Source organism: Bos mutus, chromosome 4, assembly GCF_027580195.1.
Source record: "Bos mutus isolate GX-2022 chromosome 4, NWIPB_WYAK_1.1, whole genome shotgun sequence".
NCBI lineage: Eukaryota > Metazoa > Chordata > Mammalia > Artiodactyla > Bovidae > Bos > Bos mutus.
This window is the reverse complement of record NC_091620.1, coordinates 30,864,802-30,873,982: the sequence shown is the minus strand read 5'-3', so window position 1 is coordinate 30,873,982 and position 9,181 is coordinate 30,864,802. Positions and strand designations below refer to the sequence as shown.

Below are 9,181 nucleotides of genomic sequence, written 5' to 3'. Positions count from 1 at the left end.
ACGGATTAAACCTGTGTCTCTTGTGTCTCCTGCATTGGGAAGCAGGTTCTTCACCACTAGCGCTACCTGGGACGCTTTAATAAATGTTAAATCAAGGTTAAAACGTCTAGCATGCGTGGCATCTCCTCTTGGATATTTGAGAAGCCTTTATAATTTAGTGTGTTAAATAAAGGATTCTTGACTATCCTCAATTCCGATTTATTTCTTCTCTGTCTCTTCCATTTCAGTAAATGGCCTCACTCTTCAGTCAATTTCCTCAGTCTTTGAGTTTTCCCTTTTATCTCTACAGCTAATCCAACTGGAAATCTTGTTGACTTCCTTATTAAATATGTTTGATTCCTTTCCTTTCCTAAAATTAATGAAAACCTACTCTGTTTCTGCATCTGACTTCCTAATAGTCTCCCATCCATTCTATATTTCCCCTAGAAGTCAATGTAATCTTTTAAAAGCACAAAAGAAATCATATGAATCCTGCTTAAAACCCTTTGATTACTTTCCATTGATCTTGGAATAAAATCAAAACCCATCACCTTCATCAACAAGGCTCTGCATGGGTAAGGCTCTGCATAGGTTGGTCTCTGCTTGCTTCTCTAACTTCATTCCTCATCACTTTCCTTCTCTCTCTTATGGTTTAGACCATACAAGACTCTCTTATTTCTCAATCATGTGCCTTATGTCTGGAATTCTCTTCAGAATTTAGCTGGATCTTTGCAATCCCCAGATGAGTCCCCAGATCTCATCTCCAATATCTCTTCAGATTTTCCTGACTATCCTGCTCATTCTTTATCAAGTATTTATCTCCATTATAACATTTACCACAATCCATGACTATTTACATTTAAAAATTTTGCTCATCTGTTTATTGTTGGTAGACTATAAGCTCTGTGGGGGCAGGAATCTTGCTATGAAGTGTTGTGTCTTCATAGTCCAGTACCATTAGCTGCACATAGAAGGGTTCACTAAATATTTGCTGAAGGGAGGAAGAGGGACGGGAAAAAGGAAGAAAGTGAAGAAGGAAGGAAGGAAAGATGTGGGTAACAGATTAATGCCCTCAAGTCCAAATCATTAATGAAATTTGTTAGGATGACTGTAACATATCTTAGGGCTTCCCTGGTAGCTCAGACGGTAAAGAATCCACCTGCAATGCAGGAAACTTGGATTCAATACTTAATCATGAACACTTAATTCATCAAGTGTTTCTAGCTTCCTGCCTTCAGATAAATTGTAGAAATGTACTTTCTGGTCCCTGTTTTTGTTGGGTGAGGCCACGTGGCTATTTCTAGTTAATGGGTAATGGGTTGTGATGGAAGTGTTATATGTAATTCCCAGACAAGATCATATAATTACTGATGCAAGGTCTTTCAAAGATTTTTTTCCTCTGCCATAGTTTCACCAAAGAAACCTGTACCCTTTATGTTGCTTTTTATTATTGTTTGTTGTTTATGTGTTTAGGGGCTTCCCTGGTTGGTCAGATGGTAAAGAATCTACCTGCAATGCAGAAGACTCGATTTGATCCCTGGGTGGAGGAGGTCCCCTGGAGAAGGGACTGGCAACCTACTCTAGTATTCTTGCCTGGAGAATCCCCATGGACAGAGGAGCCTGGTGGGCTACAGTCTGTGGGGCTGAAAAGAGTCAGCTATGACTGAGCACAGTGCAAACATTTCCCCCAATTATTAAATTTTGATGAATTTGTGTAGCATTTGCTTTATTTTATAAACCTATTACTTCAACATATCTTGGAAATCTATTTTTATTAACTCTTCATCATTCACGTATTCACTCGGCAAGAATCTACTATGTATCAGATACTCTACCATGTTCTTGGGATGGATCAGTGAACGAAAGAGACCATGGTGTTCACCCTTTCAAAGTTTGCATTCTAGAGTTGTAGAGATAGACAATAGATATAATATTTATTGTGCAAAGGCTCTGAGGAAGACACCTCACTGGTCTGTTGTCATGACTCCAAGGGTGCCCATGTGACTACAGAGAGTGATCCTGGGGAGAGTAAGGAGAGGAAGTCAGAGAGGTAGGTAACTGTGTCCTAATCATTCAGGGCCTTCCAGAATCATATAAAACCTTGTTTTATGCTGAGGCACATGGGGCATCATTGAAGAGCTTTGAGCACAGGAGGGGTATTGTCTGACTTAAGATTTTAAGAGGACTCTGTGGTTGTCATGTTGCAACTAGATTGGAGGATGCAGGAGTATAAGTTGGGAGACGTGTGTGTGTGTGTGTGTGTGTGTGTGCATGCCCTCTGTTGCATTTGACTCTTTGTGACCCTATGGACTGTAGTCCACTGTAGGCTCCTCTGTCCATGGAATTTTCCAGGCAAGAATACTGGAGTACTTGCCATTTCCTGTTCCAGGGGATCTGCCAGACCCAGGGATCAAACCTACATCTCTTGGGCCTCCTGCATTGGCAGGCATATTCTTTACCACTGCACCACCTGAGAAGCTCATGGAAGACTTGTAAGAGGGTATTACAATCATTCAGGTGAGGCACCCATATTTATCAGTTAACTCTAAATACATCAGTAGACTTATTCCAAACTCCTTTCATATTGTTAAATAGTAGAGCCAGTTCTCTATGACTGATTCACATTCAAAGTATTCTCTTCTCTTCCTTCCCCTCACGGCCTTACATAAAGATGTGTTATCTTTTAATTATACATTGCCTGTAATTTTCTTGTTATGAGGCAAGAAAAAAATGACTTATTTTCATAACTCCTTTTTAGGTAATATTTTCAATTCATTATTCTTTCATGAGCAGTTCATTTTCCTAGATCTTTTCAAATATATACTACTTTGAAAGGCAATTATGAATTCTTTTGTTAACATTTTTGTTAATCACTTTATTTATCCATTTTGGCTTCATATTTTTTGTTCTTTTTGTTCTTTTTAGCAGACATTTTTCTACAATGAATGTCTTGCATTTTAAACTAGGTCTTTCTTTGACTTCAATCCCAATATGAATTTTTTTCTGAATACATTTTTTAGTACATGAATTCATTATAAAGTAAAAATAGATGTTTCTTTTGGTACTTAAAAAGTCAAAAAAGTCTATCATCTGTTATGATTTAATTAGAATGCAGTCACTATTTCTCTACATTTAAAAATTCTTTCTAGTATAATACTCATCCATTTCAAATCTCAATGTTATTTTGAAACATAATTTATTATTTTGTATTTCTATTTCATTCTCTTGAAGCCTCATTAATTTTCCTTTATCAACTGCTCATTTCTTGTCCCTTGTTGACTCATGTGGATGGTATCAATTTTGATGTTTACTTATTTTTTTCTCATTAATTTTTGGTTCATACTGAAACACTTGAAAAAAATCTTATTAAACTAAAACATTTAAAAACTAAAACAAAAAAGAAATTGAGATATAACTTATGAAATGAAGTGTTAGTCGCTAAGTCATGTCTGACTCTTTTGCGACCCCATGGACTGAGGAGCAGGCAAGAACACTCCAGGCAAGAATACTGAGTGGGCAGTCATCTCCTTCTCCAGGGGGTCTTCCCGACCCAGGGATTGAACCCAGGTCTTCTGCTTTGCAGGGGGATCCTTTACAGTCTGAGCCACCAGGGAAGCCCCATAACTGACATACAATATTATATTAACGTCAGGTGTAGAACATAATGATTTGATATCTGAATATACTGCTAGATGGTATCCATCATAAGTCTAGTTAACTATCTGTCACCATATATAGTTACAAATTTTTTAATATTAATAATTTTAATTTATTATAATTTTAATTTTAATCATAAAAATTTTAATATTTATTCTCTTAGAAACTTCCAAATATGAAATATAGTATTATTAATGATGATCACTCTGCTGTACATTACATCCCCTTGGATTATTTCTTTTATAACTGGAAGTTTTTGCCTTCTGACTCACTTTACCCATTTCTCCCATCTCCTCCTTCCCACTCCCCAATCTGGGACCCAGCTGTCTGTTCTCTGTATCTATGAGCTTGGTTTTAGATTCCTCATATAAATGGGCTCCTATTGTGTTTGTCTTTCTCTGTCTGGTTTGTTTTACCTAATGTAATCCCCACAAATCCATCCATGTTGTTGAAAATGACAATCACTTTTTATGTCTAAATAACATTTCATTATATATACATATGTGTGTATCACATTTTTTAATCCATTGATCCATGAACACAGATTGTTTCCATATCTTGATTGTAAATAATGCTTCATTGAACATGGGAATGCATATATCTTTTCTAGTTGGGTATTTTTGTTTTCTTTAGATAAATACCCAGAAGTGGAATTTCTGTATCATGTGATAGCAGCACATTTAATTTTTGAGGAACCTCTATACTGTTTTCCACAGTGACTACACCAATTTACTTTACTGCCATTAGTGTGGAGAAGGCAATGGCACCCCACTCCAGTACTCTTGCCTGGAAAATTCCATGGACGGAGGGGCCTGGTGGGCTGCAGTCCATGGGTTCGCTAGTAGTCAGACACGACTGAGCGATTCACTTTCACTTTTCACTTTCTTGCATTGGAGAAGGCAATGGCAACCCACTCCAGTGTTCTTGCCTGGAGAATCCCAGGGACAGGGGAGCCTGGTGGGCTGCTGTCTATGGGGTCGCACAGAGTCGGACACGACTGAAGCTGCTTTAGCAGCAGCAGCAGCCATTAGTGTACAAGGGTTGTCTTTCTCCACATCCTTCCTCACCAGCATTTCCTATTTCCAGCTTTTTTAGTAATATTCACTCTAATAGCTGTCAGGTGGTATTTCACTGTGATTTTGATTTGGATTTCCTAATGATTTGTGATGTTGAGCACCTTTTCATGTACCTGTTGGCCTTCTCTATGTCTTCTTTGGAAAAATTAATATTCAGGTCTTCTGCCCATTTAAAATCATTGTTTTTTTTAACTGAGTTGTTCTGATTCTTTGTATATTTTGAATATTAACCCTTGATCCTTTATGTTTTGCAAAGATTTTCTCCCATTCAGTAGGTTGCCTTTTAATTTTGCTGATGGTTTCCTTTGCTGTGTAGAAATTTTACTTTGATGTAATCCAACTTGTTTATTTTCAACTTCATTGCCTTTATTTCTAGTATAAAATTTAAAAAAAATCATTATAAAAAATAATTCAAGGAATTTGTGACTTGTGCTTTCTTCTAGGAGTTTTATGGTTTCAGGTCCTACATTCAAGACTTTAATCCACTTTGAGTTAATTTTTGCATATGGTATAAGTTAGTGGTCCCATTTCATTCTTTTGCATGTGGCTTTTTGGTTTTCCCAACACCATTTATTGAAGAAGCTTCCTTTCCCCATTGTATATTCTTGGCTCCCTTCTCATAATTTAATTGACTATATATATAAGTGGGTTTATTTCTGAACTCTCTATTCTGTTCTATCAATTTATGTGTCCAAAACTATTATTTCTTAAATTTAAGTGGTATTGGGTGTAGTTATGAATCCAGAAAAGAAATTTTTGTTTACTCTGTATGAATGAATGTTAACATTCTCTTGCAAATATATAAAATATTTCAATGTGCTCATTAACTTAAACCAAAGATTATATGAAGACTTTCCTCTCATGAGAAGAAAGAGGGGAAAAAGTATAAATTGGCTTAACGAAGATTACTAATAATTCTGTAGTTAAATTTTAAAATAAAAAAACCTACTCATTTCTAAGCTGTTAAATTCCCATAAATAAAGAATAAAGTTAATAAAATTCTCATATGAACTGATGTCACCAATTTATTGTTTCAATTTTACATTTTTTGCAATTTCACATATTCCTCCAGTTTGTAGGCAAATTAGAAAGTACTTTAAAGCTTATTTTTTGTTCTTTGTTTTACTCAGGCAGTGTCCTCTCCCTCTTGCTCCCCAAAGGAAAAGAAGAATGATCATCTGTGGCAAATGGCAGTTGCAGAACCAACACCAAAAAGCAGCTTCACACTCACAAGGGAACACTGAGCTTCTTACTTAGGGTTTCAGGTGCTCTACACATTCAGAGAAACTTCTTTCATAATGAACTAGGGATTGAACCCAGGTCTCCAGCATTGAAAGCGGACAATTTTACTGTCTGAGCAATGAGGGAAGCTCATAGAAATGATCCTTGAAATTTGAAATTTCTATTTTTGGTGCAGATGGTTCCAACTTAGGGTGGTTCCATGATTTTTCTGCTTTACAATGATGCAAAAAGCAATATTCATCCAGTGAAAACCATACTTCCAGTCTTGAATTCTGATCTTTTCCAGGGTCTAGTGATTTGTCTTACTTACTCTCTTATGATGCTGGGCAGCTGCAGTGCCACAGCTTCCAGCTGGCCACATGATCATGGGGGTAAATAGCTCATACACTTATAACTATTCTGCTCCCATTCAACCATTCTTTTTTTTTTTTTCTTTTCCTTAGCGTAGTCAATAAATTTCATGAGATATTAAACATTGTATTATAAAATAGACTTTTGCTAGTTGATTTTGCCCAACAGGAGGTTAATGTATGTGTTCTGAGTATGTTTAAGGTAGGCTGCACACAGCTATGATGTTCTATAGATTAGGTTTACTAAATGGAGTTTCAACTTATAATGGCCTTATTGAGACTTGTGAAAGTGAAAGTTGCTCAGTCGTATCCAACTCTGTGACTCCATGGACTATACAGTCCATGGAATTCTCCAGGCCAGAATACTGGAGAGGATAGCCTTTGCCTTCTCCGGAGGATCTTCCCAACCCAGGGATCAAACCCAGGTCTCCTGCATTGCAGGTGGATTCTTTACCAGCTGAGCCACAAAGACTTAATCCCATGGTAAACTGAGAAAGATCTGTGTTATTCTTCTCCTCAGTCTATATAGGGCACTTACTACATATGCTAGATGTACATATTTATTGTTTGAATTGTAGCTAAATTAAGAATTAAAAGGTGCACTACTAATAATCATCTGGGATAATGGGTGTAATTGTGACATTCCCTAGCACACAAAGCATTTGTCTGAAATGTGGGAGACCCAAGTTTGATCCCTTGGTTGGGAAGATCCCCTGGAGAAGGAAATAGCAACCCACTCCAGTTTTCTTGCCTGGAGAATTCCATGGACAGAGGAGCCTGCCAGGCTATAGTCCATGGGGTAACAAAGAGTCAGATACAGCTGAGCCACTAAGCCAGCACATCAGAACATCTGCTCACCCTATAGACGTGTATTAGAAATTTGTTCCCACCATTTTCACGTACTGAAGAGAAACAAGTTTCCAGAATAGTATGGTAGGAACACTTCTATCTTTTCTCTGCCTCATCTCTTATCCATCCCTTGAAGAAGAAGAGATTGATGAGTTTGGGAGAAAGCTGAGCATGAAATCTCCAAGTATAACGACTGCTAAAGCAACCAATATAATACTTGATACCTCCCAAAATAAAGATTTCCCCAGAAAGTTTTTTCTTTATTTCCCCAGAAGTTTCTGATATTTTATAAAATAAATTTGCTTGATAATTCTAAATTTAAATATCCATATGGAGTTCTGAAAAATTAAATTTAAAAATATCTCTCTCTTCCCTACAGCTCTCTCTATTATAAACCTTTTCATAATCTTCAGGTAGAGAGTCTTTAAATGAACACTTTCTTCTCATTTTTCCATATTATCAAAAAATGGCTTCTCTGTTTCTGAGAATCCTGTTTAATAAAATTTAAATTTATACTTTGAATTTTTGTACCCATTAAGGGTGAAAATCAAGCTCAAACCACTTTATTTTGTGTATTCTAGAGCTACATTTATTATTAATCCAAAGTTTAAACCCTAACCCAGTGTTGGGGAGCCCAAGTTGGGAAGTTTTTGTTTTTTTCGTCTTTTAAAGACTTCCCTACAAAAGTTTGCAGCTTGAATATATGTCACTGTTGAGCAGCTTATAGCTCTTGCCCTTTATTGACTCTTTAATTTTAAAATCAGAAACAAAAGGTTCTAAAGGCAAAGCTAAACATTAACAAATGCCTATTTTAAACTGTTTGAAAAAAATAAGATGGCTTAATAAATTAAAAAGAAAGATACAATGCTATTCAAATGTAATATACTTTTTAGATTATGAAATATCTACAGTAGAATACTATTGTAAAAGCTACCATTACCATTATCTCTTAAATATGTCAAAACTGACCTTGCTAGTATTTCAAAACTAAAAGACATCAAGCTCCACACACCTGATTATTTTGCTATGACTCTCAACCTAGTATCAGTTTGATCTTTTAGTTCATCAGGAGTAAATAAGTTGAGTATAGTGAATTCGTCTAGTCAAGGCTATGGTATTTCCAGTGGTCATGTATGGATGTGAGAGTTGGACTGTAAAGAAAGCTGAGCACCGAAGAATTGATGCTTTTTAACTGTGGTGTTGGAGAAGACTCTTGAGAGTCCCTTGGACTGCAAGGAGGTCCAACCAGTCCATCCTAAAGGAGATCAGTCCTGAGTGTTCATTGGTAGGACTGATGTTGAAGCTGAAACTTCAATACTTCGGCTACCTGATGCAAAGAGCTGACTCATTTGAAAAGACCCTGATGTTGGGAAAGATTGAGGGCAGGAGGAGAAGGGGGCCACAGAGGATGAGATGGTTGGATAGCATCACCAACTCAATGGACATAGTTTCGGTGGACTCCGGGAGTTGGTGATGGACAGGGAGGGCTGGCGTGCTCATGGGGTCACAAAGAATCGGACATGACTGAGCAACTGAACTGAACTGAACTGATAGTGAATTCAAGAGTCCTGAACTATCCAGGAAAAAACCCAAGATGGCAGAGTAGAAGGATGTATGCTCATCTTCTCCTGTGAGAACTCCAAAATTACAACTCGCTGCTGAACAACCATCGACAGGAGAATGTTGGATCCCACCAAAAAAATACTCCACGTCCAAGGGCAAAGCAGAAGCCCCAGCAAGATGGTAAGAGGGGCGAAATTGTGTTTAGAATCAAACCCCATACCCACCAGAGACACTCAGAAGGCTCAAACAAAACCTAGAGTGCACCAGGAGACCCCACAGAGACTGAGCCAGACTACCTGCCTTTGAGTGTTTGAGTGTCTCCTGCAGAGGTCCAGGTCAGCAGTGGCCTGCCACAAGGGCAGGGGCTCTGGGTGCAGCAGACCTAGGTGTGGCATAAACCCTCTTGGAGGAGGTCAGCATTAACCCCAGCATAGAGCCACCAGTAAAGGAATACTCAAAATTCTC

General features: G+C 37.5%; 1 pseudogene; it reads right to left on the bottom strand.

The window, feature by feature from the left end:
- Positions 1-5,836: 5,836 nt before the first annotated feature.
- LOC138987685 (small nucleolar RNA U3) lies at positions 5,837-6,015 on the bottom strand (annotated as a pseudogene).
- Positions 6,016-9,181: the final 3,166 nt, after the last annotated feature.